Source organism: Spermophilus citellus (genome assembly GCF_964194105.1).
Source record: "Spermophilus citellus genome assembly, chromosome: 8".
In the NCBI taxonomy this organism is placed as follows: Eukaryota; Metazoa; Chordata; class Mammalia; order Rodentia; family Sciuridae; genus Spermophilus; species Spermophilus citellus.
In genome coordinates this window covers 126792154-126819978 of record NC_138189.1, presented here as the reverse complement: position 1 = coordinate 126819978, position 27825 = coordinate 126792154, and the positions used below count along the sequence as shown (strand labels likewise).

Sequence of the window (27825 nt, the reverse complement as noted above, 5' to 3'; positions counted from 1 at the left end):
AATGTTTTTTTTTTCTGAAGTATTATCTTACCAGAATATTCCATATGTTGGAACAGTGATTTAGTCTATGTTTATGTGACCCTTAATATTCCCATATGGCCGATCCCCTTTCTCCAATGAGGGATATTGTTCTTAAACATCTTTGGTTTGTGAAAAATTATGGAGTCCTAGACTCCCCTGAGAAGTCAACCTTGGAAATGAAGACGTCCATTGAGAGATGAAATGGTCTCACATTTCAGATGATGCAAAAATGTGTATTCATTTGTAATCAGAGCATGGAAGAATTTCAATAAATCCTTCAAACTTCTCATGTCTTTTAGTTCCAATCAATATTTTAATACTAAAATATCAGTGAAATCTATCTAAATATTGATTATTCTCTGTAGGAAGGAAATATCAGTCATATCCAGGAAGAATAAAATAATTCTTTTTGGGGTCTCTTTTTCCTGTGTATACTTTGGTACTACTTGTCTTTCTAAAATTCTGGTTAATATGCTGAATAGTTCTCTTGTCTTTCAACTTACTCTTACTTGCTGATGTCTTTTTTTCTCCACATCTTAGGTAATATTTGAAAAAAATTCCTATAATAAATCATTCTCTGATTTCTTCAGTTGGTTCTATTCACTCAGCAAAATTTCAAAATGAAATGAAATTAAATAAAATTTACAGGCACTGCCAAATTCCAAACCTACTGACCTGGCCAAATGGACTTAAGAAAATGTTCTCCAGTATAAACTTTAATTTTTTCCTATTGGTTAAAATTCTTTCCAAGGGATGTCAGACAAGTAATACAGGGGAAAAACATGTTTAGGTTTAACTAATTAATATTGTAAACAGATTGAGGTTCTTAGATGGAAACCACTGTTTATGTAAACAAAGAAGCAAAAAAAAAAAGAAAAAGAAAAAAAAAGAAAGTCATATGAACTATATGTATAACATAGGAGGCATTTATAATTGACCATAAATCTAGTCCATCAAAATCATCCTTTTGAAGTTTTCCTAGCCAAAGAGAGAAAACATCCACTGCTTGTGAGTTTTTAGGTTAAGTTCAAGTAGAAGTGCTCTAGCAATTTTATTGTATTGATTGATGGTTAAGTGCTAATCTTAGGTGGAACACTCAACAGGGCAGTTCTGACCAATCAAAGAGCATGGTTGGGTTGCAGCAGAGTTCTTTCCACACCAATGTTCCAATCATATGTTTGCTTTTAAGCTCTGTTGCATTTTCATCAGATATGTATTGGGTTCTTTCTGTTAAGATCAATATTTTCATTCCTCTGTGCATATTTTAAGCCAAATAAATGCTAATTCATTTCTTCTCACACCAATGTTAACATTACTGCTTAATTAATTGGAATAAAGAGCTGTGGATTCTAGGTTGCCAAGAACGTCCATAAGGCAGTCTACTTGATTTCATGGAAAACAGGGGGGCCAGGAAAATTGAGAGAGGGAAATAAGAAAGAGCTTAATAATATATGGTTAGGATGATTAAAAAAAAAGACAAATGAAAATATACAGCTAGTTAAAATGGCACATAAAAGGGCCAATGAGTTTTGATCTGCTCCTAGTGTATGTGCATTTGAATGGGCACTTTCAACAATGAATTCAGTTTTGAAATAACTGCTTTGAAATAAAAGAATCATTTTAGTAAAATTTCAAAATTTTAAAATTATTTTGCCTAACTCTTGAGAAGGAGGTCATATTGTTTTTTGAATATGATTCTCAAAAGTCCAACTTATTTTGCCTTGTTAGTGAATATTAGAAGAAAGAGATGATGATGAATCAATTTTAGGGTTTAGTTTCCTCATGTGTAAAATGAGTTTAATAAGGAGCCATGTTGAAGACGAAAGAACAAAATTAAGAGAATCTACGAAATAATATGGTATTTAAGTGGCTATTTTGCCTTGGGGTGAAAAAAAACCAGAAATATTAAGTTATTGGGCATATTAACAAAGTTAAATACAAATTCATTGTTAAAAAATAATCTACTTAGGATTTTGTGCTTGCCAATGTTCCCTCATATGAATGAAATATGACTAAAAGACATGCAGAATTTGTGTACATAGGCCCAAGCCAAGTGGTTCAGGAAGTTCCACTTCTCTGTCTTCTCTAGGCCAATCTTGCTGTTACAGTTAATTGCAATCACCACATCTTTTGCTCAAAAGATGCAGTTGATACAGACACAGCCTCTGCCAACCAATAAGTTTAAAGGTTATGCTAAGAGAAAGATGGTCTTTTAGGATTCTAGAGTAAATCATTAGAGTAATGGCATTCCCTTCAAGAGATAATGTTGGCTCAGAAATAGTGATATAATGGGAGTAATGGATAGAGGGTTTTTTTTTTCCTCAATAGCTTTATTAATCAGGAAAGGAGAACCAAGACCAGACCGAGGACTACGGTTCATATTAAGATGGTTTCTCCATCTCTAATTTCTATGATTGTGCAAATCTAAATTAAAAACATTGAGAAAGTTCAAAATGTTTGCATGTATTTTTAAGCCACAATAACAGCTTAATGTAGTACGTTTTGTCCAGAGAAAAGAGACACATTTTACACCAACTTTATGAAATTAACTAAGTAGAGAACTAGCCATCAGCTCAGGTTTCAAGTTCTTGTCTTAAATATTAATATTCTAAAAAAGAAAACTGGTTCTTGGAGAGTCTGAGGAAATAAATGATTCTTCAAGCACATGCATATTTTATGTCTAAAATCATAGACAACTTGCCCCTCACAATGTGAAAATAATTTTACATATGTCCACTTAATGAAACATGGGTTTTGGAAACAATTTTTTTTTCCAGTACTCATGATGTCAAATCTATCCTCAAGTAAATTTCTCTCTCTCTCTATCTCTGTATGTCTGTCTCTCTCTCTCTTTTGGTAGTAAGCTATTTTCTGTTTTCCTGTCTGGGCCTGGGGAGTCCAACAATTTGGTTATGCTTTCAGAAGTTCCAAGGTATCTATTTTTTTTAAAAAAGAATTTAACCTTTATTTATTTGTTGTTGTTCATTTGTTTTTTTATGTGGTGCTGAGGATCCAACCCAGGGCCTCACCTGTCCTAGGCAAGTGCTCCACCCTTGAGCTACAACCTATTTTCTGATGGGTAATGATGAGCAGATGTAATGGGATCATGGGGCAGTAAAATAACAAACATCCAGAACTTTAATAATAGTACTTCCCGCCAAGTAGTCACCTTTGGAGACTGGATGTTTGGATGATACTGTCCCTCATCTAAACAATTCTGGAACTTTTCTTTTAGAAGGAAGTTCATGGCCAATAAAAGGACAATGCTAAAACATTATTCTTGAGATCTAATAGTTTATCTTTTGAATGAAGAGGCAAGACCTAGCTCTTCATTATCCACCTTGTTCAGCAGATGATTGACTTTTTTTTTTTCCTACTGTGAATGATACTTCAGTCATTTTTGTTGACAGCTGAAACTCTGGGAATTCAAAATTAGCATCCTTGCCCGTGAGCTTCTTATAGATACCAGAAATAGTTTCAACCCTAATTTTCGCATTGTTCTGTGATGCTTTGTCTAAATGAACCTTTATGAGTCGGCTGCCATCCAGTTTCAAGTGCATCCCTTTGCCCACAATTCTGTTTGGGAAGACCGTATCCTCAAGGGTCACATCATGTGCAGCCCTCACAGTGCGGCTCCTGGGATGCTTTTACTTGTTTTGATTTTTTTTTTTGTATGGTTTCTCTGCGTTGGCTTAGGCAGAATTCCACGCTGAGCAATAAAAGCCACATGGTTCCCACTGAGTTTTCTATCCAATCCACACACTAGCTAGACTGGGGTTTTCTGGAAAGATTTCAGTTGAGAAACAGGAAGAAAAATTATGATACCTTTCTGACCACTACCAACTTCAGTTTCCTTGGCTGCCATGATGTTGAGGCCCCTCTGCTGGGTCTTGAGGTCTGAGCTCATCTCCAGTCCCAGCAACACATTGCAGAGGCTCTGCTTAGGAAGAGGCCAGGCTCTAGTGACAATCTATCATATGCCTTAGTGACAAGACTTGACTTTTTTTTTTTTTTTTTAATCAGATTTGGGCCAGAAGCATGTTGCTTATTCACATAGGTTTTTTTTTTTTTTTTTTTTTTTTTTTTTTTTTTTTTTTTTGTGTGTGTGTGTGTGTGTGTGTTTACAAACAGTGTGAAAGGATAATGAGAAACCAACAAGGGATGGAGGAGCCCTTACTCTCTCTAGGCCTGAAAGGAATACAGAGAGGGAGCTGCTGTTGGAATGCAGGATGGGATGTGAGTGAGACTTTCCGGGGGACCTGGGGACTTGGGAGGAAGGCAGCCATATCTCTGAGCTTACTCTCCTTGCCTTTGAAATTCTGATGGCTTTCCTTTTGTCACACTCAGGGAGACAGGACCTTCATTAGAGCAGATTAGAGAAGCATGGACAATGATCTGGGAGGCAAATGCAGAAGGTCCAGCACAGCCATTCATGACTTTTATCTGTTTACAGTGACCCCGTCACTCAGTGAGGATCTTTGGAAGGGTGGGGGGTAGCTGCTGAAATCAGTCCTAAGACAAGGGCCCCCTTACATTGGCTGAGCATATAAGCTCCCTAGAGTAAGTATTCAGCTAGCAGGGGAAATGCATATGTTTTAGTTCATTCATTATAATTCAGCCTCATTCTTTTTTAGCATGTCTTTTTTTTTTTTTTTTTTTTTTTTAGTCAGGAACATGTGTGAATGGTTTTGAATAAATTCAAATTAAGACATTTTCATTATCCATCAGCCTTCAGGAGGAACAAATATTTTTTTTTTGAGAATGGGAAAATGAGATGATAAATTAGAAGTGTATACACAGATACACAAGCACCTATTTATGGAATCAAGTGCATACCTAAAGAAACAGAGTTCTGAAAATCTAACTTGGATTTGGGAATGGGAAGATTAAAATCCCCAAATTTATAATCTGTAATAATCCAAATATCCCTGTTGTTGGCAGTTTTTATTTCAGTGAATCAATTTCAATGCCTTGGCAGGTTCAACGATATTTTATTTTAGTTGGAAAATAGGAGCATAGTCAGTGATGGAGAGTGCCAGGGACATAAAAGACAAATTATCCTGCGTGTGCTCTGGAAAGCATTGCAAGTATTGGTGCCCAAGCCTTGACTTGCTGGATTGGGGTAAGGATAACCCAGCCAGGTTTCTGCTTCTCTTATACCATCAGATCATCTTCAATCTGAAAAAATAAATTGAACATTTATTTCTATGAACATCGCATCAACTTTTGATTTTGATAATTTACATTTATTTATATGTCTATAGATAAGGCTACTATCCTTCTCCTATTGAATAACAGTGACTGAAAAGTTTTAAATGAGATACCAGGAGAAAATATTAATTGTATATTCCCCCAGGTGGACTGGGGTAGAATAAAGTGTGGTAGCAAAACAAGTGCTGTTCTTTTTTTTTTTCCAAGAAAACTCAGGTCCAGATGGTTTCAGTGGTAAATTTTAGCAAATATTAAAGGAAGAAATGATCATTTTACACATGCTCTTTCAGAAAATAAAGGAGGAGAAAATATTTCCCAACCTGCCTTTATGGGCGGGCATAATCCTGATGCCAAGACCTGTCAAAGATGTTATAAAGAAAGAGGAAAAAAAGAAAAGGAAATTATAGAATAATATCCCTCATGAACAAAGATACTGAATCCTTAATAAATATCAGCAGATTAAACCCAATAGCATGTAAAAGGATATTACATGAAGTGGGGGATATCTAAAATAATGCAAGATTGGTTTAATATTCAAAACCAATCAATGTAATTTATCATATTAACAAAATAAAGAAAAAATCAAATAATCACTTCTATAGATGCAAAATAGATATTTATATGATTTTGTTTACATATATGTGAATATGTGTTAAAGCAACAACCTTAAAAAACCTTTCCATTTAACTTCTTTTTTATTTTTTTAAAATTTATTTTTTATTTATATATGACAGTAGAATGCATTACAATTCTTATTACACATATAGAGCACAATTTTTCATATCTCTGGTTGTATACACAGTATATTCACACCAACTAGTGTCTTTATACCTGTACTTTGGATAATAATAATTCCACCATCATTAATAAACCCATGCCCCCTCCCTTCCCCTCCAACCCCACTGCCCTATCTAGAGCTCATCTATTCCTCCTATGCTCCCGCTCCCTATCCCACTATGAATCAGCCTCCTCATGTCAAAGAAAACATTTGGCATTTGGTTTTTTGGAATTGGCTAACTTTGGGTATAGACTGAGGAGAGGGACAGCTGGGTCAAATGGTGGTTCCATTCCCAATTTTCCAAGGAATCTCCATACTGCTTTCCATATTGGCTGCACCAATTTGCAGTCCTACCAGCAATGTATGAGTGTGCCTTTTCCCCCCACATCCTCTCCAACACTTATTATTGTCTTCATAATAGCTGCCATTCTGACTGGAGTGAGATGAAATCTTAGAGTGGTTTTGATTTGCATTTCTATAATTGCTAGAGATGTTGAACATTTTTTCATGTATTTGTTGATTGATTGTACATCATCTTCTGAGAAGTGTCTGTTCATAGTCCTTGGCCCATTTATTGATTGGGTTATTTGTATTTTTGGTGCTTAGCTTTTTGAGTTCTTTATATACACTAGAGATTAGTGCTCTATCTGATGTGTGAGGGCCAAAGATTTGCTCCCAAGATGTAAGCTCTCTATTAACCTCACAGATTGTTTATTTTGTTGAAAAGAAATTTTTTAGTTTAAGTCCATCCATTTATTGATCTTGATTTTAATTCTTGTGCCATAGGAGTCTTATTAAGGAAGCTGGGGCCTAATCCCACATGATGGAGATTAGGGCCTACTTTTTCTTCTATTAGATGCAGGGTCTCTGGTTGTATTCCTAAGTCCTTGATCCACTTTGAGTTGAGTTTTGTACATGGTGAGAGACAGGGGTTTAATTTCATTTTGTTGCATATGGATTTCCAGTTTTCCCAGTACCATTTGTTGAAGAGGCTATATTTTCTCCAATGCATGTTTTGGGTAACTTTGTCTAATGTAAGATAATTGCAGTTTTGTGGGGTAGTCTCTGTGTCCTCTATTCTGTACCATTGGTCTACCAGTCTGTTCTGGTGCCAATACCATGCTGTTTTTTCCCCTATTGCTTTGTAGTATAGTTTAAGGTCTGGTATAGTGATGCCACCTGCTTCACTCTTCCTGCTAAGGATTGCTTTAGTTATTCTGGATCTCTTATTATTCCAGATGAATTTCATGATTGTTTTTTCTATTTCTATGAGGAATGTCATTGGAATTTTGATCAGAATTTCATTAAATCTGTAGAGTGCTTTTGGAAGCATGGCATTTTGATAATATTAATTCTGCATATCCAAGAGCAAGGTAGATCTGTCTATCTTCTAAGGTCTTCTTTGATTTATTTCTTTAGGGTTCTGTAATTTTCATTACATAGCTCTTTCACTTCTTTGATTAAGTTGATTCCCAGTATTTTTTTTTTTGAGGGTATTGAAAATGGGGTTGTTTTTCTCATTTCCCTTTCTGAGGATTTGTCACTGATATACAGAAATGCCTTTGATTTATGGGTGTTGATTTTATATCCTGCTACTTTGCTGAACTCATTTACTAGTTCTAGGAGTTTTCTTGTAGAACTTTTAGGGTCTTCTAGGTATAGAATCATATCATCAACAAATAGTGCCAATTTGAGTTCTTCTTTCCTACCCATATCCCTTTAATTTCTTTCATCTGTCTAATTGCTCTGGCCAGTGTTTCAAGAACTATGTTAAATAGAAGTGGTGAAAGAGAGCATCCCTGTCTTGTTCCAGTTTTTAGAGGGAATGCTCCCTTTAATTTTTCTCCATTAGAATGATGTTGGCCTGGGGCTTAGCATAGACAGCCTTTATGATATTGATATATATATTCTTGTTATCCCTAGTTTTTCTAGTGTTTTGAACATGAAGGGTGCTGTATTTTGTCAAATGCTTTTTCTACATCTATTGAGATGATCATATGATTCTTATCTTTAAGTCTATTGATGTGATGAATTACATTTACTGATTTCCATATGTTGAACCAACCTTGCATCCCTGGGATGAATCCCACTTGATTTTGGTGCATGATCTTTTTGATACGTTTTGTATTCAATTTGTCAGAATTTTATTGAGAATTTATGCATCTATGTTTATTAGAGATATTGGTTGGAAGTTTTCTTTTTTTTTTGATGTGTCTTTGCTTGATTTTGGAATCAGAGTGATATTGGCCTCATAGAATGAGTTTGGAAGTGCTCCCTCTTTTTCTATTTCTTGAAATAAATTGGAGAGTATTGGTATTAGTTCTTCTATAAAGGTCTTGTAGAACTCGGCTGTGTATCCGTCGGGTCCTGGGCTTTTCTTGGTTGGAAGACTTTTGATGGCACCTGCTATTTCATCACTTGAAATTGATCTGCTTAAATTGTGTATGTCATCCTGATTCAATTTGGGCAAATTATATGACTCTAGAAATTTGTCGATGTCTTTGATATTTTCTATTTTATTGGAGTACAAGTTTTCAAAATAATTTCTAATTATCTTCTGTTTTTCTGTAGTGTCTGTTGTGATGGTTCTTTTTTCATCACATATGTTAGTGATTTGAGTTTTCTCTCTCTTCTCTTGGTTAGCATGGCTAAGAATCTTCAATTTTATTTATTTATTTCAAAGAACCAACTTTTTGTTCTGTCAATTTTTTCAATTGTTTCTTTTGCTTCGATTTCACTGATTTCAGCTCTGATTTTAATTTTTTTCCTGTTTCTGATGCTTTTGGTGTTGATTTGTTCTTCTTTTTTTAGGATTTTGAGATGTAGTGTTAAGTCATTTATTTGTTGACTTTTTCTTTTTTTAAGGAATGAACTCCATGCAATGAACTTTCCTCTTAGAACTGCTTTCATTGTGTCCCAGAGATTTCGATATGTTATATCTGTGTTCTCATTCACCTCTAAAAATTTTTTATTCTCCTCCTTGATGTCTTCTGTAACCCATTGTTCATTCAGTAGCAAATTATTTAGTCTCTAGGTGTTGTAGTGGATTTTCTTATTTTATCATTGATTTCTAATTTCATTCCATTATGATCTGATAGAATGCAGGGTAGTATCCTACTTTTTTATATTTTCTAAGAGTTGCTTTGTGGGATAGTATATGGTCTATTTTAGAGAAGGTTATATATGCTGATTAGAAGAAAGTATATTTTCTTGTTGTAGGATGGAATACTCTATATATGTCAGTTAAGTCTAAGTTATTGATTGTATTGTATAGTTTCTTTGTTCAGCTTTTGTTTGGAAGATCTATCTAGTGATGAAAGAGGTGTGTTAAAGTTACCCAAAATTATTATGTTGTGATCTGTTTGACTCTTGAACTTGAGAATGGTTTGTTAGATGAACATAGCTGCTCCGTTGCTTGGGGCATATATATTTATAATTGTTAAGTCTTGTTGGTGTGTGGTTCCCTTGAGCAGTATGTAGTGTCCTTCCTCATCCTTTTTGATTGACTTTAATTTGAAGTCTACTTTATTTGATATGAGGACGGAAACCCCTGCTTGCTTCCGCAGTCCATGTGAATGGTATGATTTTTCCCAACCTTTCACCTTCAGTCTGTGGATGTCTTTTCCTATGAGATGAGTATCTTGGAGGCAGCATATTGTTGGGTCTTTTTTTTTTTAAATCCAATCTGTTAGTCTATGTCTTTTGATTGGTGAGTTTAGGCCATTAACATTCAGGGTTATTATTGAGATATGATTTGTATTCCCCGTCATTTTTGTTTATTTTTGGTATTTAATGTGACTTGGTTTCTCATTGATTAGATTTCCCTTTAGTGTAATCCCTCCCTCTGCTGATTTTCATCATTGTTATTCATTTCCTCTTTTTGGAATATTTTGCTGAGGATGTTCTGTAGTGCAGGATTTCTAGTTGTAAATTCTTTTAACTTTTGTTTATCATGGAAGGTTTTTATTTCATCATCAAATCTAAAGCTTAGTTTTGCTGGATATAAGATTCTTGGTTGGCATCCATTTTCTTTTAGAGCTTGGTATACGTTGTTCCATGATCTCCTGGCTTGAGGTTCTGGATTGAAAAATCTGCTGAGATATGAATTGGTCTCTCCATATGTGATCTGATTCCTCTCTTGCGGCTTTTAATATTCTATCCTTATTCTGTATGCTAAGGCATTTTCATTATAATGTGCCTTGGTGTAGATCTGTTGTAATTTTGTACATTTGGTGTCCTGTAAACCTTGTGTATTTGTTTTTCCAATTTATTCTTCCTGCTTGGGAAATTTTCTAATGTTATCTCATTGAAGAGATTGTGCATTCCTTTGGTTTGAAACTCTGTGCCTTCCTCTATCCCAGTAATTCTTATATTTGGTCTTCACTGTGTGATCAACTTATTTTCCAGATTATATACTTTATCTTCATTATCTGATGTTCTTTCTTCCAAGTAATCTAGTCTGTTGATTATGCTTTCTGTTGAGTTTTTAAATTTTATTTATAGTATCCTTCATTTAAAGGATTTTTGATTGCTTTTTTTTTTCCAGAGTCTCTATCTCTGTCTTGAAGTAATCTTTTGCTACCCGTATTTGCTCTCTTATCTCATTGCTGGAGATTTTTTTTTTTGCCTGTATTTACTCATTTAGGTCATTCTTTAATTCACAGAGCATTTTAATTATGAACCTTCTGAACTCCTTCTCTGACATTTCATCAACTGTGCTGTCCATAGGTTCTGTTATTATAGTATCCTGGTTGGTTTGGGGCACTTTCCTCCCTTGTTTTTTCACGTTGTTATGTGTCTTCCTTTCTTGCAGTGTGGATCTGAGCTATTACAGTTTACAGTTTCTTCCCTATATTCTTGTCATACTGTGCACTTTGATGTTGGGCTTCCAGACCCTGCTGGTGTCCCTCAATGGATGCTACTGCATCCTGGGTTTGTGTCTTGCATTAGTTGGAGTGGGTGGATCTGGGCTGCTGGGCTTGCCTTCTGTGGTAGTCCACTGGTCAGAAGGGGCGGTCCTGCACCAGAGGCTAGGCTGTGGTGAGTGTCTTCCGAGCTGTGAAAGAGGGGGACAAGGCCTGCTGTGTACTTGGGCCCCTTCACGGGCCTTTGTGGTTGGATCTGGGCCCCCGGGCTTGATCACGTGCAGTAGTCTGCTGAAGGGGCTGTCTTGTGTCAAAAGCTAGGCCCCTGGCAGTGTCTGCTCCATTGGGAGAGGGGTGAACCAGGCCTACTGAGAGCCTGGATCCAGAGTGGGCTAGTGTGGGCAGTCTGGGCTGGATCTTGGTTCCACCAATAGTCCCTTAACTTCTTTTTTTTTAATAAAAGAAGGAGAAAAAAAAGGCAAGTTCAATAGTTTAGTAAAATTTTAAGATTAATTGCCCATAAATATTAGACTTAATTTTTTTAAAAGCTGGTAGAGTAAAATTTATAACAATCTCAATTACTCATGTTTTAGGGTCAAATTGGACTTCTTCTGGTATCAGGAACAAATCGGTCCCACATCCATCCTGTGAGCACCCACGGTGAGCATTCTTCCTCTGTTCTGCATTCACATTCAGTCTGTGGGAAATGAACTTCTGCAACAGCTGTCCAAATCAAGGGCAGAAGTCTGAGGGTCTTTTATATGATTGGTATCAACTTAAAAAGAGGTGAGAAAATTGTCCAAATCAGAGTGTCAGTTCAAGAGAAATCAACTCCACTCTCCTACCCATCTATCTGTCCATCCATCCATCCCCATCCATCCACCCTTCCATCCACCCATCTCTCCATGCAATAAAAAGCTGAGAATCTCCTTTGTGCATGGCATAAAATTGATGAAGATGTGTCCCTCATGAGAATGTATATTTTAATGGGATTACACATGGTAATAATAGCTTCTCTTTGTCTTATATATCAGAGACCAAGAAGTACATGTGGGGTTAGTTTTTTTATCTGCCACAGTTTGGAGAGGTTGTGCGTGGACCAGAGTATAACTTCTAGCCTTGTTCATTTCATTTCTGCCCAAAGACAATTTACTTTCTTTTCTTCCTTCCCCTTTCTTATGACTCTACAGGGCTCCCCCTGTTTCAGGAGTTGGTCCTACACTTCTTGAACCACTTGATCCCAAAAGCAACCTTGACAGAACATCTAATTCTCCATCACAAGGCAATGGATTCCAGATGGTAAAGCCTGGTCATTTTAGAACTACTGACAGAAAGGTTTTGTGAAGAGTTTCAATGAGCTTTTTTTTTTTTTTCTTTCTGCATTGCCTTTCCAGAGTTTGGGCAGAACTTTTAGGGCTAGTTTTTCTTAGGAGTTATGTATTCAGTAAATCCTTTAATTAGTTTAAGGGTCATGGAAGATCATGGAATGTGTTTGTTATTTTCTCTATAAAGTTTCAAGAAAGAATTTATGGTCTATCAAGGTAGCATGACAACGCCCAAGCATGAATAACAACATAAATTAAGCTAAACTCTCCAGAGTTTTTAAAGATATATTATTATTTTGGACATTGGGTATTAAGAAATAATATGGCCAATATATGAAACAATGAGATATATTGCATTGTACACCCCCATGGGGACTAACATTGAATATGTTTATAAAATAATATCTTCTAATGTTAATACCATTGTTTTCTTCTTCGGTTTTGCTTTTTAATTTCCAGGCTTATCTTTAATTTTTCTGAAGCTTTGTAGGTTGAACTATGAAGAAGCACTGTTCCTGTGTAAGTTTTATGAGAGTCAACTGAATATGCATGTTTCTTGACTGTCAATTGTGCCTTTATATGGGTTCATAATAATTATCAGGCTTCATTTTGGATGAGGGATTTTTTCCTAAATGGAAATTTGTCTTTATAATATAATGCCACACTAGCTATTTAATGAACTATTCTTTTTTAAAAACATTTTCTGTTATGCTGAATATTTACTTTATATTAATCCTTCCCATAGAATTTCCATTTTTGTCTTCTTAGAATCTCCTCTGTATTCAAGAAAACAACTAGATTCATAATGATAGGAACAGAGACTTTTATTGTTCGAGTTACTTTCCTAGGTAGACGGTGAAATTTAATCCTCTGTTACAATGTGTATTTTGTTCATAAGACAAAAAACTCAATTTGCCCTCTGAAAATATTCAATTTTCTTTCCAGAAGTATTTCATATAACGTCCCTCAGGATTTTTGTAGAGGTTCCAGTTTACCCTGAATGTCTGGTTAAACAATGATCAAGAAGCAAATTATTCACTAGAAAGGCAATTTGTAAATCAATGGAAATGTAACTGATGTGACACAGCAATCTGTATACGGGGTAAAGGTGGGAGTTCATAACCCACTTGAATCATTCTGTGAAATATGGTATATTAAGAACTATGTAATGTTTTGAACAACCAACAATAAAATAATAAAAAAAAAATAAAAAAAAAAATAAACAGGAATCAGTGGTAAAGTAAAAAAAAAAAAAAAAGAAGCAAATTATTCAGCCTTTGAGAATAGGTGGGTAAAAAATATAAAATGAGTGAGGACTGGTGTAGCCCAAAAGGTTGTGTAAAGTCAACCTATCAATCACATATTTTTGACTATTCTTTTTTAAAAATATTTATTTCTTAGTTGTAGTTGGACACAATACCTTTATTTTATTATTTATATGTGGTGCTGAGGATCCAACCCAGGGCCTCGCCCATGCTAGGTGAGCACTTTACCACTGAGCCACACCCCAGTCCCTTGACTGTTTTTTGTTGAAAGGTAGTTTAGGGTTCATGGATGAACCAAACGGATGTAACTCAAGATTATTGATTGAAAGGTAGGCAGGAAGCCAGCAGCACCTGGGATTGTTGTGTTATTTAAGCTTCCAAAATATTACCAAAAATGCTATTTTTTTCTTACGTTACTCATGAATAAACTGATGATAAATTGCCCAAGTCCAGGCTTCTAGTTATGGACAAAACTAAGATTGCATTCCAGGTTTTGGGGATGATGCTCTGACTGAATGTTTCTATCTCCTCAAGATTCATATTTGAAGCCTTTATTTCCAATGTGATAGTATTAGGAGGTGGTGAATCTGGGAGGTAATTAGGTTTAGGTAGGGTTATGAGGGTGGGGCCCCATAATGGGATTAGTACCCTTATGATACAGTAAGAATTTAGCTGTCTGCAAGAGAGCCCTCACCAGGAATCAAATTGGCCAATTCAGTTGAACTCTTCATCTCGAATTCCCAGCTTCTAAAACTAAAAGAAATACAGTCTCCTGTTGAAGTCACCCAGTCTGTGGCATTTCATTATTGCAGCCCAAGCAGACAATGGCTTGTTTAGAAATAACAATCTTAGTTTTACTCAGGGAATTTCCTTTTACTTTGAAGAGTACCAGAAGCAAGGGAGTAGGGAAACTGCTTGGTTATCATGAGTTGAAAAAAAAATTATGGAGCTTATTGGCATTGGAAGTAACAAATGAGTAATTTTACTGGAGGAAAAACAAAGGATTCAAAACTCTCTTCAAGGTCCCTTGCCTCACCTTTGAAAGAGAATTAAAACTAGTATATAGCAAATCAAGGGTCAAAAAAGAATGCATTTCCATTTTCTTTTGTCAATGCAGTCTCTCCATCTCAAGAAAAAAGACTAAGTCCTGAGATCACACATAGGAACTAACAGCATTTCCTGAAGTGGGCGTCCGTCCCCTTATCTGAAAACAAATTACTTATATAGTCCAGACAAATGAGCTCTTCTCAAGTACCAGGAAACTGGACTCTGTCTCTCCCCTCTCCTGCCTAGTAATGGACAAAAGGATGCTCACAATCAGGAGATATTATTACACCCTGTGGGTTTTTCCCTCTCTTTATTGCTTTGAATATTGTTAACATTCACCCTAAGTTCTTTTCCAACGTATCTATGCTACGGTTTGAATGTGTCCTGCCCCATATTTTATATGTTGGAAACTTAATTTCCAAACCCATATGATGATGGAATTTAGACGTGGGAACTTGAAGAGGTAATTAGGATAGAAGAGAACATGAAGGTGGACCTGCTATGATGACAAGAGTGGCTTCATAAACAGAGGAACAGAGACTAGGTAGCAGCTTGCTCTGCCTTTCCATAGGATGCCCTCCACCATGATGCAGCAAGAAGGCCCTCATGACGTGCCAGGCAGCTCCTGGCACCACGCTTTTTGATTTTGCAGCCTCCAGCATTGTGAGCGAAATAAACCTCTATTCTTTATGAACTACTCATTCAGGTGTTTTGTTATAGTAAAAGAAAACTATCTACGACAAACTGTTCTCTCTAATCTTGGAGGAGCAAATTCTCCACTGCTCAGTGGTTTGCTTCCTCCCCTGGTTGGTTATTTTTGTTGTTATCTGATTTGCAGCAGAGGTTGCTTCAGAAGCTCTAGGCACTCTGGACCACTGAGGTATCTTCATAGAGTGGTTTGGAGTTGCTATCAGTCAGGGCCCTGTAGATTTTGGTGTTTTGGGTCATTTTTTTAAATGTATTATGTCACTCTTGGATTTCTGTGCTACCCAGAGTAGAAGTCAGACCCCACATCTGAGCATGAGCTGAGGCTAAAGTCTTTGATGGCTCACAATAACTTCATTTTATCTCCTGCCTCGGGAGATAAGAAGGTCAGATTCATGAAGCTTGTCCAAGCCAGTGGACAGAGCTGTTCTGTTCCCTTTCTTGAAACAGAGTGGCCCTTGATGCTCCCCACTTTGTCCAGAAGACAGTTCCAGCACTCTCATGTTTCTGGGTCCTGAGATCTTATGTTAAACCACATCTCAGCCTCTTGGGCCTGTTTCTGAGATTGACACCCAGGGAGTCATCACTGTGGTTTCAAGCACTCACCTTCTTTCTGGCACCTATCAAATTCTCTTTCTTGCTTTTGTTCTGAGCTCACTATTATTTTTTGGTCATTTAATTTTTCAGTCAGCATTTCTATGTCTTTGGAGTGGGACAGAGGCATCCTCTGTGTCTGCTCAGTCTACTGATTGGAAGTTTCCCATGACTGATTGTCTAGTATTTTTATTCTACTTTAAATGTTCTAGTGACCTATTGACTTTCCTGAACATTTTGTTATTCTAACCTCTCAGTTACACTTACAAAATCATACACACACACATACACATACACACACACCATACACAGAGATGAATATATATATATATATATATATATATATATATATTCATAAATAGTGAAAGAAAGCTATGTGAATGATGTGTTGCCTCATTAAGAAATAACTTACTTAATCACTATTGTGGTGAAGTAGATATTAATTCAGAAACCACTTTAGCCTAGAAAATGATGGGGAATATATTTAAGCTCAGAATTTACAAGAAGGCTCTTGGAAAGGTTGAAAGTGCAGTCTGCGGAGAGCCTAAGGGTTGAAAGTTACACTGGCTCTTGAGCAATGAAACTTTGGCAAAGGATATGTTTTAATGAGGCCTCTTTTTTTCTTTTTCCCTGAGTGAGAAGACTGGAGTTCTACTTGCTGTATATAAAACCCCCTATAACCTCTTAACAGGTGTTCCCAGAATAAAGAAAACTACTGTTCTGTTCTCCTTTGAGATGTCTTGCGTGTCCCACAGTTCAGACCCAAGCATACAGGTCTTGGAGGGGATTGCACAATTAAATCGGTCCTTTCCTCCAGCTTCAGAATCAGAAGAGAAAATCAATTCCCATTTTGGATCTGGAAGTGAGTGGCTTTGAAATACCTTTTATTATATCTTGCCCTTGTCCCTTTCCATGACTCGTGGTCTCAGGAGGAAGATTTTAATGTGTCATATAGATGGTTCAAGTCCTCTTCTTTCAAGTTATTTTTATTTTTCAAAGGTTGTTCCCAGAGAAAAATGTTCTTGGGTGGAATTTCTAGAAATACAATGCCGACAGATAAGGAGGGTCAGAAATCTGCGATTCTTTGGAACAGACTGTTCCACCACCAGAACTGAAAATGTTTGTGTATTTTAAGCATTTTTGAAAAAAAAAAAAGAGTCACATCTCATTTTGACTCATTTTGTTTTAACGTCATTGGGAGGACAAGGAAGGCTAAAATAACCATCTCAACCTGATTCTTGACCTGCTAAGAATTTTTCTCTTAAGATACAGGAAATCAGATGATCATTTTTTTTTTTTTTGAAGAGGTCAACCTCAGGGGAAGGGTTAGAAGAGCGTGTGGCAATTAAAATAAAAACAAAATAAAAGCATAACACACCCCTTCTTTTGCCCTAACACCTCATAAAAGTAAAATCCCAACCCAAACAATGAAAACCCATGAGCTCTAAACAAAACCTAGCATGCTGAAAGATCCCAGTAAAAATATGTAGCACTATATATATATATTTTTAAAAAAGCATCAGGATGTTTTGAAAGCTGTGGGACATCTGGCCAGGTGGAAAAAGAGTATAAAAATGTCGAAAGAAGAAGGTCCTATTGTAATCATATTTTCCTGAATTTCTGGAAAAATCCATAAGGACAGGGCCTCTGGATTCCACTCCCTGTAATTAGGCAGCTTGGTCAGCTTGGGTTTCTTTCTTTTCAGGGCTCATGAGTGAGCCTGCCACACACTAAGGCCTTATTTTAAAGCACGTATGGCATTCTTGTATAATGAAATCAAAACCAGGTTTGTTCCATGCCTCATACCGAAGGGTGTGGTGTTCATGTTTAGTTCGCATCTGCACTTTTATCAACACAGTTTTTCCTCAAATGAGCAGATATATGTCCAAGGGCTCTGAGTAGCAATCTGTCTTCATTTCATGATATTGCAAAGAAAGATGGCAACTGACAGTTTAGGTAAAAATTATGGCCAAATCGATATTGTGGAGATGCATGAAGCCATTTTCTAGCTATTTCTAATGACACTGGCAAGATTTTCTAAAGACTCACCACCTTGAGAAGAAAAAGTCTGGGTTAAATCTTCTAGTTTTTCAGTTTGAGAGGGTTTCTCTTCAAAAGTGCAAAATATTCTATGTTCCAATTCATGTGCAAAATTAGTTTATCAGGTACATATTCTTTTCTTCTCCCCATCAAGAATTCAATTCCTAGTTAGCTTATTATACATGTAACAAAAATATAAATAAAGGGTTTTTATTTTTATTTTAATTTTTTTTTAGTAGGGAGAAACTGAATTCTATTTCTATTGCACATCTTCTCTCCACCAATCCTCAGGCCAGAAATTTGGGATTTCCCTTCTTTACATTAAATTTTAATTTCCCCCAGGATAACAGACCCATGCCTTACCATAACGGAAGATTCCATCTATACCATGATGGAATACCTGGTGTGACCCAGATCTTCCAGGAGAGATTTTTGTTGTCTTGTTAGAAACAATATGGTGCCTCAAACAGCCCAAGGCAATATAAATGTGACCCGAATGGAACACACGGTCTCAAGAATTCTTACCGTTCTCAAAATTTTCTATTTGCTGATTTGGATTTATTGTTTTTTTTCTTTTTGCAAGTTGTTTTATTTACAACTCCAGCTTTTAAAAGCTCACTAAAGTTAAATGGACAATAAACTAGGCAGAAATCACTTTATAAAAAAGAGGGAAAGCCCCCAATGCCACATTCTATGGAGAACCCACAGTTCAATTTTATTCAGAGCAAACACAACAGAAACTTCTGATCATTTAAGAAGAAACCCAGTCATATGTTTGGAATCTGTATTCAAACTTCACATGCAATGAGGACAACATTGTGCTAATACAATTGATTGGCTGCCGCACTTACGGGTTGCCTAATATAAAGGTATTTATTTATTTGTTTATATAGATGATCATGAAAAGTGCAATGAAACTGTGTTTGGAACCATCCCTATAGTGTTGCAGTCAGATGTAACCTTTCACTTCTTTCCATACCGCTGTTCTCCTTGTATACCTGGGCTTCCTCCTCAGCAGAAAAGTCATTTTGATGTTGAAGTTCTTGCAAAGGTCCTTAGAAGTTTTCCACTTTATAATTGTGAACACTCTTGTGTGTAACAGCAAACCTCTAATGTCTAAGTAGTTTGCAGCCAGAATAAATTTAAAAAGTGTTCCTTGGTCAACTTTCAGGAATTCTTGATCCCAAACAGAGTTATCCTCTATCACCACTTTTCTTTGTTCTCATTATCCGAAGGAGGAGGAGGGTCATTCTTGTGGTGGGTAAACCACTGATGACTTTTTCAAATATGGCTGCATTAACATTGGGTTGAAGGGTTATCCTGTGCATTGAAGGATGTTTATCAGCATCCCTGGCAACCATTCTTCAGATGTCAGTAGCACCTCCCACCCAGCCCCACGGAGAAACTTGTCACATTTACAAAGGAGTCACTTGTGTCAAACCCTCACAAGATGGAGTAAAGAAAGGCCTCCAAAGATGAACCTGGTAACTGTCTTCTTCATCATCCATTCCCAAATCTTCCAACATTCCAGTCAGAGATTGGAAATTTATACCTCAAATCTCTCTATCAGACCTCTGAAACTTAACTGAAGGCATGGTGTTCAGTCTCAAGGACATGGTGGCTGGAGGCTGACAGGGCTGGGGCAGGGCCCATCCAAGGAGAAGAGATAGTCAGAGGACAAGACCACTCTGGATTTTTAAGATAAAATACGTGCTTTGTTAGTGTGGAAAGGAACTATGGAGATAAAGTCATCTAACCTCCAAAATGAATAATGAGAAACTGATGTCCAGAGAAATGGAGTCTAGAACCAAGATGTCAAATGATTGCTTTTAAAAATTATCTTAGATTCTGTGTTTGATTCATGAATGAACCCAAAGGATAACAGTCCAAGACAGAAAAGAAATGATAAATTGCAGGGACCCGTAATCTCTGTGCATCTTAATACTCCACAGGTGTTTAAGGGTATCATCTCCATATTTAATGTTTAATAAAGCATGATGGTTTTCTGCTTAATAGCCTTCTTATGCTGTTCTTTGGAAAGAATTATGCAAGGCATTTGTTTCTTCAGCGATTACTTTATAGACTTAAGTAAATTTAAAAAGATTCATCTTTATAATCCTTGTCCCATAACTCTTCTTCCCACAGTCCAAACTTAAATGTGTGGAGTTTGGAATCTTTTGGTCGCAGATAGCTGAGGTTAAAAGGAGTGGGATAGGGTTTGAAACTTGATAAAGTGTCTGAGTTTTGTTATGGAATGAGGTAATAGCAATCTCTTGATATCAGGAATAGGAATTGCCTCCTCCTTGGAGAGTCAACACGATAAGACTTCTCCAGAATGGCAAGTACTGCCAAATTTGGATTTTCACCGTTTATGAAAGCTCTTTGTAAAGAGAGAAGTAATTTTTTTTTTCCAAAATACTTTGTAAAAAAAAATAGAAAAGAAAAATCTGAAGTAATCATCTATGTGTTAGTTTCTGTATTTCACTGGTTCTCAATCAGGGACAAACTTATCCTCTAGGGGACATTTGACAATGTCTAGAGACATTTTGGGCTGTCATGATTAGTGTCAAGGTCAAACAAAGATATACAGATGAATTCCCATGCAAAACAAAGAGAGGGTGGCTAATCAGGACACAAGTCTACAAGCCAGGGTAGCCTCTGATATGTCTGAGAGCAAAGGAAAGTTGAGATTTTTATTGGGTAAAGAGAGAGCTGACTGGCCCTTTTATGAGAGGGCTGGTGAGCTGATTGGCAGGTGGCTCCAGTTAGCAGGTGGAGGGGTTGTACAGTCAGAGCAGTCTGTTTCATTGGGTAGGGCAAATGTTCTTGTATAAGTGGCTTCACATGACCGATGTAGTAGGCTGTGGTTTAGAAACTTTTCTTGTGATAATTCCTGTAATCAGGCACGTTGTGCACAAGAACTCTCCCTTCACAGCCTCCCCTGGCTTCAGGTTGTCAGGTTTGACACAGTGGCACCATGTTGAATCTGACAACTCTCTTGGTTGGGTGGGAAGTGTTACTGGCCTCTGGAGGATAGCAGCCAGGGATCCTGCGAAACATCCTACGATGCACAGGATAACATTTTTCCCCAATAAAGATTTATCTGGCTAAAATGTTGATATTTCTGAAAATTTCTCCTTTTTTAGAATTTGAACAGTTTATAGAACTGACGGTGATCTGGTGGCCCTAATTTGTGTGGTATGACATGGTTGAAAGCCAGCACGTGCCAGGTCCACTCCCTCCAACGTTCTTGAAAGCACACTTTTGCAAATCAGAGAGGGGATTGTTGACCAAGGCTTCTATCTCCTGACTTCTCGAAATACCTTGCTATGAAATCAGAATCTCTTACAGCATTTTACAAACACTGAAGTTGTGGACACTAGACAACTGCAAAACAAAACAAAACAAAACAAAACCACACACACACACACACAAAAAAAACATGACATAAGAATATCCCAAAACCCCAAAGAAAATGGCTGAACTCTTAACCCCTTCACTCACCCCCCATAAATATATCAGAGTCACTGTGCTCCCTTGCTAGCCTTTTAATCATTAAAAACAAGTAAACAAGGGCCAGAAGGAAACAGACTCCATTCTCCTCCTGTCTTAAGCCTGTAAAACTATAGTACATTTGGGATAAAGTATTCTGTAATTTATGACCACTTTAGTTTACTACAGAAGAGAAACATCAAACATCTTTATCTAATTTATGAAGTTGTACATTGTCCAGGTTTGGTTGCCGATTGGAGCATATTTGCCCTTTCCCACATATTTGAATAGAAAAAGAACAGATGTATTTGTCTCCTTGTTGTAGTCTGAAGTGTTCATTTGTAGTTGTTCAGTTAGTACCATCTTTGTAGTCTGCACTGTTCTTGTTTCCATAGAAAATATGTAGTGCTACAGCTTCTTTAAAAGGTGACCTGTTTGTTCCTACTAAATTGAAGTTTCTTGCTAGTGGACTCTGGTTTCTTCTCTTTCTTCTTCATTTCTCCTGATTTGGGGAGGAAATATAAGGTCAAGAGGATGCCACACACGTGGGACATGTGTGTTTAACCCATAGGAAATGTGTAGTGCTGTACTTTGGATATAAAATGTCCCCCCAAAGGTCCATAGGTTGAAGGCTGGGTCCCCAGCTTATGGCGCTATGGGAGGTGGTGGAACCTTGGCAATGTAGGATATAGTAGAAGGAAGTTAGATCATTGAGGGCATGTCCTTGGAGGGGATTTTGGGACCTGGCACCTCCACTTTTTTTTTTTTGGCTTTCCGGCTTTGAGGTGATCAGATTCCTCCACCATGCACTCCCACCATGATGTACTGCTTTGCCACAGCCCCCAAAGCAATGAGGCCAACCAATCATAGACTGCAATATCAAAACTGTATGCCAAGATAAACCTTTCCTCTTTTTAAGTTGATTGTCTCAGGTACTTTGTTACAGTAAAAGAAAGCTAACTAATACATGTGGGTTACTTTATTTTATATTGCTGTTTTAAAATTATTTTAAAATTAAAGATTATTTTAAAAATCCATATGGTATAATACATTACTTAGAATGTTCATGTGTTCAACCCATTCAGTACAATCAACATTATCAATAATAATCTTGATGGCTATGATGTCCAGCAGTGTGTTGAATTTTCCCTTGTGTTATTTAATTTTAAAAACAACCCCATGATTCAGATGGTATCGTTATCCCCATTTTTACAGAAGAGGAAATAAGGCTCTTATGGTTTAGGTATGAGGTATCCAACAAAAGTTCCCTTCCACCGGGATGTTCTGCCTCCCCTTTTGCACCCAGAGTTATGGAGTTTGTTGACCCTGGACTGAACCTCTGAAACCATCAGCCAAAATAAACATTTTTTCCTCTATGTTTTCAGGTCTTTTAGTCACAAGAACAATAAAATATCTGATGGAAACAAAGGCTTAGAAGGGTTATGAAGCTACCTTCATATCCTTAGGTTCTGATGGGGAATGGTGGAACTTCCTCTAGTCCTATCCGATGCTAGAACTTCACTGTGAACCATGCAGCTACTCTGCCTCCACATTCTTGGAGCATCTATTCCCATCGATTCCAGGCCAGGCTAGTAACTGTTTTTCATTTTTTTTGTTTTTTGGAGGGGTGATAGTGCTAGCGATTGAAACCAGGATCTTGTGCATGCTAGGCAAGCGCTCTACCCACTTAGCTATATCACTAGCCCTGTGTTTGGGGTTTTAAACATGAATGACATCGTGCCTTCCTTGGAGGAAATTCACAGCTGGGTGAGGGATTGGATACATAGATAAATATTTGAGCTCAAATGTATGAATAGATCTTGCACCCACAGGACATCTGAACTAGAAACCTGGCCAGGTATTCCCATGACATGACCCCACCACAGGGCCCTCTCTCTTCAACTACCCCATATCCAGGAACCACGTGTCCATCTGGCCTCTGTGCTTCAAGGGGAGGCCCTGACCTCAGATAGAGGCGGAAACAGGACAAGAAGGTGGTCAATGCTTCCCCATACAGAATTAAATCTAAGAAATGCCAGGTTCAGATGATGTTGCTACTCTCCAGGAACATGAAGTTTGTTCAAGATACTTCAAAGAAGTAGACCACAGTCTGATTCCTAAATGTACCTGAGGTAGGGATGGTAGGTCACCTCGAATGATCCTGTGTGGGTTAGTGATGGATGGTTACTGGAAAATTCTCTGGGATTCAAGTAGCTTTAGAGCTTCCCTGAGGTCCCTGAACAGATCTTGCATTTTACAGATGAGGACGACGAGACTTTTCTTCAATGAGGCCTCCTTGTAGAAAGGAAAGGAGTTTGATTACCTTGGCCAAGAGCTTCTAATCTGTAGAGTGGGATTTGAAGTCAGTAGCCCATGAGTGGGTTCAATGCTCTTAATCAGAGGCTCACATACTCTGGTTGAAATACAGCTGGACTGGCTTGCCCATCTTGTAGCTGGCAGACCTCAAGAAAGGTTCTAGACTGTCTGTTTCCAGTCAATGGACTGCCACATCCGGCACTTGCTCTTCTGCTCAGCTGTGGCCTTCCAGCACCTGGCACTGATGATGTGGAGTCCCCTTCCCTCAGTTGCTTTTTTTCTTTCCCCTGTCCCTTTGACTTTTACCACCAGGTCTTCCATATTTCTCCACATGTCTTCTCCAACCAAAGTTCTGGCATCACACTGTGTCCATTTTAACCAATTTCTCTAGGTAAGCAACACCCCCGGTTTCTGATTCCTTAGACCTATCCACCCTAATCTCTAATCCCATATTTCCAACTCACTGCTAGAAATTTACCTGGATGTCTTCAGGTATTTTTTTTGGACACAGGTGTTGAACCCAGATGGCTTTTAATAATGAGGTACACCCCAAGCTCTTTGTATTGTTTATTTGGAGGCAGGGTCTCAGTAATTTGCTTGAGATCTCATTAAGTGCTGAGCCTGGCCTGGGAACTAGTGCTCCTCCTGCCTCAGCCTACTGAGGGGCTGGACTTAAAGGTAAGCACCACCATGTCTGACTCAAGCATCTTCTAATCAGTATATTCAAGACAGAAATCATCTTTCCATCAAAACCAGCTTCTCTTTTGCAAAATCTCTCTGTTCTCTGATCCCCCAGGTTCAAAAGTTCATGTCATCTCCAACTCTTTCCCATTCATTGTCCACAGAGCAATACATCTCCAGGTGGATGGTATGAAGTTCAGCTCTGCAGTATCCACAGGAAACATTCTCCCATTCGTTCCTCTCATCCATCCCCATCTAGCACCATGAGGACACCTTCCACTTTTCTTCCTACCCTGTTAGGCCCGTGATCCAGTCTATTTTGGGGCTTTTATCAGAATATTTCCCTTAATCATGTTCTGATCATGTCTTCTACTTGCTCAAAAAATCATCTGACATTTCTGATTAACCTTCCTGAATCATATGCATATGCACTTGGGCCCTTCTGACCGACACCAAGCAAACTAATACTTGCCATTTCCCAAACACACCCATGGATTTTAACCTCGGTATCTTGCCTCCTGCAGACACACAGACTCCATCTCTGCCACTGACAGTCTCTCTGTTCTTTGAACTCCATCTTGAATGCTGTCTCCTTCACACTAAGCTCGTCTGCATTTCCATTCTCAGAACCTTTGGTCTGACAGTTTTCCACCCTCCTCCTACTCTGTTTTGGGCAGCTTTTCCTACTTTATGGTTTGTAATTTTTGCCACTTCAGCTCTTTCCCTTTCCTTTAGACGATGAGTCTTCTGCACGCAGACACTGTGTCTTGCTTGTCTCAGTGCCTTCTCTTCTCCCAGACCAGGACTGGGCCTGGCACATTAGAAACCCAACAGCTATTTGTGAACCTCTATAGTGGTGCTGATGGTGTATCTGCTGGAGAAGAGGTGGCAGGGGGGGATGGAAAGCATAGGGGCCCATTTCGTGCTGCTGCTATAATGTGTTGTCCACCGTCTGGCATCTATTTGGCATCTCAACGTTTCCACACCATCGACTGGCCTAGAAGAAGAAAAAGAAGAAATCCAGGGTTATCTACTGTTTCCCTGAGGCTTCAGCTATAAGCAGAAGATGGTTTGCTATGGTCTGGACATGGTTTGAGTGTGGCCCTCAAGGGTTCAGGTGTTAAATAATCCTCATTTTGAGGTATAAGCCAGGTAGAAACAGTCTTACTATGGTATTTAGAGGTTGGACCTCTTGGAGGTGATCAGTCTTAGGTAAAGTCCTTTGGTGAACACCCCCCCCCCCACCCCGCCATGACTGAATACTGATGACTTTATGCTAGCTTACAGATAATAGACATACATAGGCACATTCCTGTCTTTGACCATGTAATGCCCTCCACTGCCTTGGGACTCTGTCAGCAAGAAGACCATTACTTGATGTAGGCCTTCAACCTTGGACCAGTATTGTGAGCCAAAATAAACCTCTTTTGTTTATAAATTATCCGATCTCAGGTGTTTTGTTATAGTAGCAGATGGACTAGGTTGGAAAATTAAAATAACAAACAAACTTGGAGCTATAGTTAAGAAAAAGAGAGCAGAGAGAACAGGAAATCCTAGGTTGCTGAGAGGTATTGGTATGAACACCTGAGTCATGTACAGATGTCTTCCAGGTAGTGTTAATATGAGACAAGTTTCATGGGCACCATGCTTTGCCTCCTCCCAGCTGTTTCCTTCCAGCCCTCCTACTCCACCATTCCTCCGACCCTACCAGGACACAATCCCCTGGTCATTTTAAATTATCCTTCTCCTACCCTGACCTCCTGTCCTGGTTTCTCTTCCATTATGGATTGAATTGTGTGGACTCTTGCCTGCAATTCATAAGTTGAAATCCCTCCTCCATGTATCTCAGAATATGGCCTTATTTGCCACGAGGGTCCTAGTGCGTATCATCAAAGTCACTGGGAGAGCCCTCATTCAATATGACCCGTGTCCTTATAAAAAGGGGAACATTGAGGGCAGACACAGGCAAACAGGGAGATGCCACGTGATCACAAAGAGAGCTCTCTGCAAGCCAGGGAGAAAGGCCTGGAGCATACCATTTCTTCACATTCTTCAGAAGGAACCAACCTTACCATCTTGATTTTGGTCTGGCCTCCAGAACCCTGAGACCACACATTTCTGTGGTTTAAGCCATTCAGTGTGTGGTACTTTGCTACAGCAGCCCCAGGAAAGGGCTATATCTTCCTGACAGCAGAGATTCCCTGGCCCGTCATCACAGTCACCCCATAAAGCCAGTTCATCCTTGTCCTGCTTGTCTGGCAGCCAGACGCTCCTCAATCATCCTGGTTTAATCCAATTCTTTGTTTACTCTGAGCCTGAACAGCAGCACATTGTGGGAGCAGAACACATGCAAGTTGAATGGTTTTGCTTATAACTCAGGTTAATTAACCTCAACGGGGCCTTTGGCAATACCCAGCTTCCATACAACATCTCCCTAGAGTCCGTTCGCTCTGCCATCCAAATGGCCGTCATAGACCTTCTCCTTTTTCAGCCTTCCCACACCTCCTTCCTACCCACATGCTCCAGGGATAGCATTGCTGCCTTGCTCTTGGAGAGAGGCAACTAAAGGAAGTTGTCTTCCCCTCCACATGCACCTATTCACCTGTATCTGTTTCAAGGTCCTCCGTCTTGTCTCTGGTTATTATGGGTGAACTGTCTGTGTCCTGTCCACAGCTGGCTTCTCCTTTTGTGAACCTGCTTGCACTTGCTCTTGCCTATGAATGGACATTGTTTCAGCAATCCCCTCCTGTAACAACCTTGTTACATCCTCTATGTTGCCCCCCTAGAATTCATATGTTGAAGTCCTACCCTTTTAATTCAGTTAAAATGATACTTGGGTGAGTCCTAATCCAATATGATTGGTGTCCTCATCAAGGATAGGATTGGGACATGGACACACACCAAGGGAACAAGCCAAGTCACCAGCACTGCCGGCACCTTGATCTTGGACTTTAGTCTTCAGGACTGTGAGAATAAATTTCTGTTGCTTAAGTCATGCAACATGGGGTACTTCATTACGGAAGCCCTGGCAGATTCATGCAAGTCTACAAACACACTGTCATATCTCTCATCTTAAATAATCCTACCCTTTCTTAATTTCTCACCACCTTTCAGCTGCTTCTTCATTCCTGTGCTCCTTTATAGAAAAATCTTTACCTTTCTGTATTGGCTTTTTCTTCTCTTTGTTTTTCCTCTACCTCATCTTCTGATCTCCAAGTACTGGGGGATACCAGAGATTAACCTTTGAACCTCTCCACTTCTCTTTCTATGCAAAGTAATTCAGTCTCCTGGCTTTGAACATTTCTCATAAGCTAGCAATGGCTCAGTTCATCTCCCTCTTGTGATTCAGGTGTGTATCCAACCACCCATTGAGTATCTCTACTTGGAAGCCTAGCCTTCTCCAACTTAATATAACCCAAACGAAACTCCTGATTTCCATCCCTTATCCATTAAAGTCCCAATCCTGCTCCCCTGCCGACTTTTCC

At 38.4% G+C, this 27825-nt stretch overlaps 1 pseudogene across 1 annotated transcript in view; it reads right to left on the bottom strand.

The window, feature by feature from the left end:
• Positions 1-3353: 3353 nt before the first annotated feature.
• Positions 3354-27825, bottom strand: part of LOC308654731 (small ribosomal subunit protein eS7-like) — a 114264-nt pseudogene continuing 89792 nt past the window's right edge. Inside the window, exon 3 of the transcript in view lies at positions 3354-3958. The product of the transcript in view is annotated as a small ribosomal subunit protein eS7-like (transcript). The remainder of the gene's footprint in view (positions 3959-27825) is intronic.